This window comes from Alexandromys fortis, unplaced genomic scaffold (assembly GCF_014885135.2).
Source record: "Alexandromys fortis isolate MF-2015 unplaced genomic scaffold, M_Fortis_MF-2015_v1.1 scaffold_54, whole genome shotgun sequence".
In the NCBI taxonomy this organism is placed as follows: domain Eukaryota; kingdom Metazoa; phylum Chordata; class Mammalia; order Rodentia; family Cricetidae; genus Alexandromys; species Alexandromys fortis.
Window position 1 is genome coordinate 9,615,248 of NW_026067958.1, and position 6,022 is coordinate 9,621,269.

The 6,022-nt window shown below is 48.1% G+C and overlaps 1 long non-coding RNA gene across 1 annotated transcript; it reads right to left on the reverse strand.

Annotated features, from left to right (window-relative positions):
* Positions 1-1,659: 1,659 nt before the first annotated feature.
* LOC126507814 (uncharacterized) lies at positions 1,660-3,607 on the reverse strand. The gene is made up of 2 exons (XR_007593643.1): positions 3,022-3,607; positions 1,660-2,714 (listed from the first exon to the last, which is right to left on the reverse strand). It is a non-coding gene; the product is annotated as an uncharacterized lncRNA (long non-coding RNA).
* Between the last annotated feature and the right edge of the window lie 2,415 nt (positions 3,608-6,022).

Sequence of the window (6,022 nt, forward strand, 5' to 3'; positions counted from 1 at the left end):
CTCTAGTGGTAAGTGCATAGAAATCCAAGCGGTTTCAATACAGCAGACACCCCAGTTGAGACCTTTCCAAACTTTAAAATTATTATTACCAAATTAATGAGAAAATTACAGGGGGGTTGTCCATATGTCTCAGTGGATAAGAGCACTGTCTGCTTTTCCAGAAGACCCGGAGTTTGTTTCTCAGCACCAGCCTGGTGACTCATAACCATCTGTAACATTTGCAACTCCAGTCTCCAGAGTTCTGACACCCTCTTCTGGCCTCAAGGCACCAGGCACATACATGTATGTAGGCGAAACACTCATATACACAAACAGCAATCTCTTTATTACTTATATCACTTCCCACTTTTTCATTATGTAAATTTTATTGCTTTATTTTCAGTGCTGGGTTGGAAGCAGAGGCCTTGCCTGTGGTAAGAGCATGCTCTCCACTGGGCTCATCCTCACCCCTTGTGCATCGGGAGTCTGTCAGACTCCAAGACAAGCAGCACCAAAGCCACCTTTCTCTTGTAGAACTTTAAGACAATTCTGAAGCCATTTCTGACAACTCTCAGTACTTCCCCTCCTCCCCTGGGAACCAAGGGCATAACAGCTATGCATGCACGTACTGAGATGTTGGGAACTTTCCATCTCCCTGAATAGGGGCAAGATAATCCTTAGGAGTTGACTCAGTTACTGATGTTTTGACTTAGTCCCTGGGAAGGGGCAAAGTGACCCTCAGAAGTTTCCCTTTACCTCATCTGATCTGGCAACCACTCCTCAGCCAATTATTGGTAATAGTCTTTTTGACTATGAATAAGCCAATAATAATAGTTAAAGAACAACCCCCAGACACCCCTTCTTTCTGTGGTTTTCCCTTTAAAAATAGCCTGTACCAGACATTCAGGGTCTTCTAGCCTCCCGACTGCTGGAAAACCATGTCATGACAGAATTAATAAAATCCTCATGCTTTTACATCAGCTGTGATATGAGAGATAGTCTCTTGGGGTGACTCCTCCTCCTCGGTGATTGGACGCTAGGGTCCAACACTCTCCCCTCCCCCTAGGCTGTGTGTACACAACCACAGCTTATTTCTGTAAGAGCGCTGGTGTCTGAGCTGGGATTCTCAGGTGTCCAGCTGTGTCCCCAGCCCTCTTGTTACCTTCTGTTTCCAGGGGAGTCTCACTAAATTTCCCAGGACAGCCTTGAACTCAACTCCGTGGCTCAGGTAGATCTTGAGACGCTGGAGGTTGCCCCACCTCAGCCTCTGGACTAGTTGGGACTACTGCCCTAGGGGTGGGACTTATCCCTACATATGCTCTTCAAAAACAGACAAACAAACAAATAAAAACCCACATAGCAATGTTTCCAGCTAACTGTGGTAGTATACTCCAGTAATTCCTACTATTTGGGAAACTGAGGAAAGTGGATTAAATTTTATGCAAATTGGGCCAATTTGGAGAGATGCTCACACACACACACACACACAAGAGCTGGGGGTAGAGCTTAACGGTAGAGTGTTTGCTCTGGATTCAATTTTCAGTACTACAAAAAATTAATGGAGAAAGCAAGAAATGGAGAGAGGTAGAGAGGCAGATAGATAGACAGAAACAGAAAGAAACAGAGACACAGAGACTGAGGGCCTGAGAGAAAAAGAAAGAATTCCCAGGTATTAAGATCCAATATATAACTCAGTGATTTTTATTGCACAGTGCGGTCTACATGCATCCACTGTTGAAGGAAGAGGGGAAGAATGAGGATAATCCTTCTTCCAGGCTATATCCTCTTGATTTATCATCAAAGATGAGTGTGCCAGGATGAGGAGCAGGTCGGCCCTTCATTGTGGCATCCTGGAAAACCGGAGGGTGGAAGGTCCTGTCTGCTGGACAAACCAAGTGTCCTGAGTAGGTGCCCACTTGAGCCTGGAGAGGTGGTACCAGCATGGGTGTCCCAAGAGCTTGGCAGCCGAGGGGGTGGTGAGGATTACCGTGTGAGGTTCGAGAGACCTAGGAGTTAACTGTTTGAGGAGTAACCAGGGGAGAGCAGGACAGGTTCAGGGGCATTAGGGTCCACTGGTGTGGGGGCAGGGAGACAACTGTCAGCGTGTGAATGGAGAAGGGACCTTAAAAGAGAGAGGTAAGGTAGGTATCCCGCCAGTGAAGGAGTTTGGACTGGGAGATGATGGTTAAGGAGAAAGGGTCTGCCATAAAGCTTCTCAAAAGGGCTCAGGCCAGTAGGGGAATGTGTGGGTGACCCTGAGGCAAGTTAGGACAATGGGGAGAAGGGAGGGCCAAGATAACCTGAGTTCGATAGAGAGCTAGGTTAGCTGTTGTTTGATGAGTGAGTCCACCTTTCCCGAGGATTATGGATGGTAGAAGGTGTGGAATTTCCAGGAGATATTGAGAGCTTCTGACACGAGCTCCATGACCCTGGAAGTGAAGCCCATTGTCCATCTGGATGGTCCGTGGGACACCAAACCGAGGAATGATGTGGTCCAGGAGTACCTGAGCCACCACATCTGCTGTTTCCCTGGAGACTGGAAATGCTTCTAACCATCCTGTAAAAGTGTCCACAAGTGTTAAGAGATAATGGAGTTTTTTATGAATAGGCATATGAGTGAAATCAACCTGCCAATCTTTGCCCAGTTGGTGTCCGCGAAGCTGGTGTAGAGACTGACATATGTGGAGAGCCCCTTGTGGGCTGGCCTGGGCACACATCTGGCAGGAGGAGTGAACCTGTAAAATACAATCTCAGAGATGGGTGGGGTTAAAAGGGGGCTCCAAGAAGCAGAACAAAGCTTTGGGGAAGTGGCTAAGGATTTCTCCACCCAGTAAAGGTGCTGAGCAAGCAGGTATCACTAAGAAAGAATGAGAGAAAAATTGTCCTGTAAGAATGCAGGGCAGTGGCAAAGTTTTAAATGGGTGGGGGGACGGGTCCCTTCTACCCCCATAACTGAAATTGGTGAGGGGAATATAAGGCCCAGGTGAGATGTTAGAACAGAATAGGTAGCTCCTGTGTCCAAAATAAAAGTAATGGACTTACCTGTTACCTGCAGCTTTACCCTAGGCTTGGATAGGTTATGGGATAAACCAAGTCTCTGCAGCATCACTCCTCTGCAAGGCTGAGAAGTTCGAAGGCTGGCAGAGTTTCACTTGCCCATGTTGGTGAGGCCGGACCTCTGTGGCATGGCATAGAGGACAAGCCCACACAGGAGCATGTGATTTCCAGTGTCCAGGTTGCTGGCAGATAGGGTATAACCTCAGAGGAGGCATAGTGCAATATTATGCCACGTGACCATTTAGGCCACACTTGAAACAGCTTGCCTGTGAGGTCAACTTAGGCTGGGCTGCACCAGGGTTGAACCTTGTGGTTGGGTTTCCTTGTCCACCTTCCTGCAACCTTAGGGCAGCTGCTAAGGTGTGGGCCTGTAAGGTTAGCTGCCTGTTGCAGCTTTTTCCCATGGGAAGACTCAGCTGTTTCTTCACAGGCATTAAAAACTTTAAAGGCCATCTTCACCAATTCCTGTATAGGGATTTGGGGACCCTCCTCAACCTTTCTTAACTTTTTCTTAATATCTGGTGCTGACTGAGAAATAAAATGGGTAAGCAGAAGGATTAGTAGAAAAGGAACCTAGCCACTTTTCTATCTGAGAGAGATCTGGAAGAGAAAAGGGAAGATGAACTTTTATCATGCCATTGACTCCCACCACCTCCCGGACAGGTCAGAGAAGGGCGGAGCTATGGTGGGATCTGGTATGGGAGGAGACTGGGAAGGATTGGGAGGGGCCCAGTGTGCTTAGGGGGTCCAAGGGTGGGGAGATGAGGTAGGAGGGGGAGAAGAGGAGGAGGAGGAGGAGGAGGAGGAGGAGGAGGAGGAGGAGGAGGAGGAAGGTGGGTAAGGTGGAAGTTGACCTTAAACCTCTGGATTGGGAAGGGAGGGGTAGACAGGGAAGGAGAGGAATGTGGAGAATGTTGCTCCACGTGAGGAGGTTGGGTAGTGTGGGCTTGAGGGAGTGGGAGAGGGGGCAGTGCCTCTGGCTGCTTGTTCCAGCTGGAATTGTCGGGGTCCCAATTCCCAGATGACCGGGAATTTGAAGGTGTTGTGGCCTTAGCGGCCAAGACTGGTGCTGCGAAACACTGGGTACTAAGGGAAGGGCAAGAGCTCAGAGCCCAAAAACCATGGACATATGTAAGTTCTGGCCATTTGTCCTTATGGCGACAAAAAGTTTCTAGGTCCCAGAGGACAGTAAGCTCAAGGCTTCCTTCTGATGGCCAACGTGTCCCATTGTCAAGATTGTATTGAGGCCAAATCTTAGTGTATGGGATGTTATACCTTAAACAGGTCAGATACCCCCTGAATTCCCTGGTCCAAATTTTTTTTCCCTAATTTAACTTTGTTCTTTCTTTGTTCTGCCAATACCTTAAACAGGATAAGAGACACCAGACATTTTCATGCCACAAACATTGGACAGGAGCAAAGAGACCAGCTATGCCAGGATGTGGCCAGCACCTAGCCTTCTCTCAGGTTCCCCCCTCCCCCAAGATGACGCCCACAAATCAGCAGGAAGCAGTTTTGAGAATTTGCCACCCCAATTCCTTCAAATTGTGGTATCTAATCTCCTGCTTTTTATTATAAGGAAGACCTGGGAATGTTATGGTTTTGGTCCCTGGTCCCTTTAAGAGACAAGCCACGCCCACTCCCTCCCCCATCTGCTGAGGCAGGCTGATCTTCAGCTTCCAGCCTGAGTTCTCTCTCTTTTCCATCTTCCTCTCGGAGAGGCCGCTTCGCTTCTGCCTCTCTCCCCATTTCTCCACTCCCCCCCTCTTTCCTCTTCTCTCTCTCTCTCTCTCTCTCTCTCTCTCTCTCTCTCTCTCTCTCTCTCTCTCTCTTTCCCTCTCCCCCTTCTCCCTTCATAACCTCACTCTTCAAGTCGTGTCTATCCGTGTTTCTGTCTTCTGCCCGCCTGCCATATGTCTCCCTGCCTGGGACCAGCCATTGCTTGGGGACCGGCAGCCATCTCTGCCTGGGACTGGCTGCTCTTAGGGCCCATTGTTTGCCACCACATGGCCCGCTACCACCATTTGGGACCTACAGCATTTCTGCTGCCTACTGTCACCAGGGATCTTGCAGCATTTTTTAAAAATTTATAAAATAGGGAAATTAGCCGTTCTGGACAGATTGTATCAGACAGTCTCAATTTATAAAGATTTTGTAAGAGACATACCAGGGGCGACAGAGGATCTGGCGTTGAACTGCAAGTGCCCATTTTAAAGTCTACACCCAACCAAGTAGCCTATTACAGCATGTTCGCTAAAATACCTCTCAGGCCTAATGGGGTCATGGAAATTGAATGTTAGACGTCCCTGGAGCAAACAAAGTCTACCCCAGCCAGACCCTGTCTTGCCGGTCTGGCTGCTGCTGAAACCAAACTCTTGTCGTGAGCTCACAGCTTTAACAAGAATCTGATAATCGGGAGGATAGCTATATGTTTTTCTTTGGGATCACCTTCTTATTTAGCTTCTTTAGGAGATCAAATTATAGACTCACTGACCTTTATTTATCTCTAGAAACCAATTATGAGTGAGTACATCCCATGTTCATCTTTTTGGGTCTGGGTTACCTCACTCAGCATGGGATAAAACCGGACTCTGAATATGGCGGACAATGAGGGCTGCTGAGAAGCCAAGGACAATGGCACGGGGTTTTGATCCTACTTCATGTTCTGGCTTTGTGGGAGCCTAGCCAGTTTGGATGATCACCTTCCTAGACCAGGATGGAGCAGGGAAGACTTTGGACTTTCCACAGGGCAGGGAACCCTGACTGCTCTTCAGACTGGAGAGGGAGGGGGAGAGGAGTGGGGGGAGGGGGAGAGGAGAGGGAGGAGGGGGGGGAAAGGGAGACGGGGAGGGAAATGGGAGGCGAGGAGGAGGCAGAAATTTTTTTTCAATAAAAAAATTATATATATATAAAATAAACCTAAATACTTAATTCGACAAAAAAAAAGAATCTGATAATCGACAAAAGTAAGTATGAATGGGTCCCC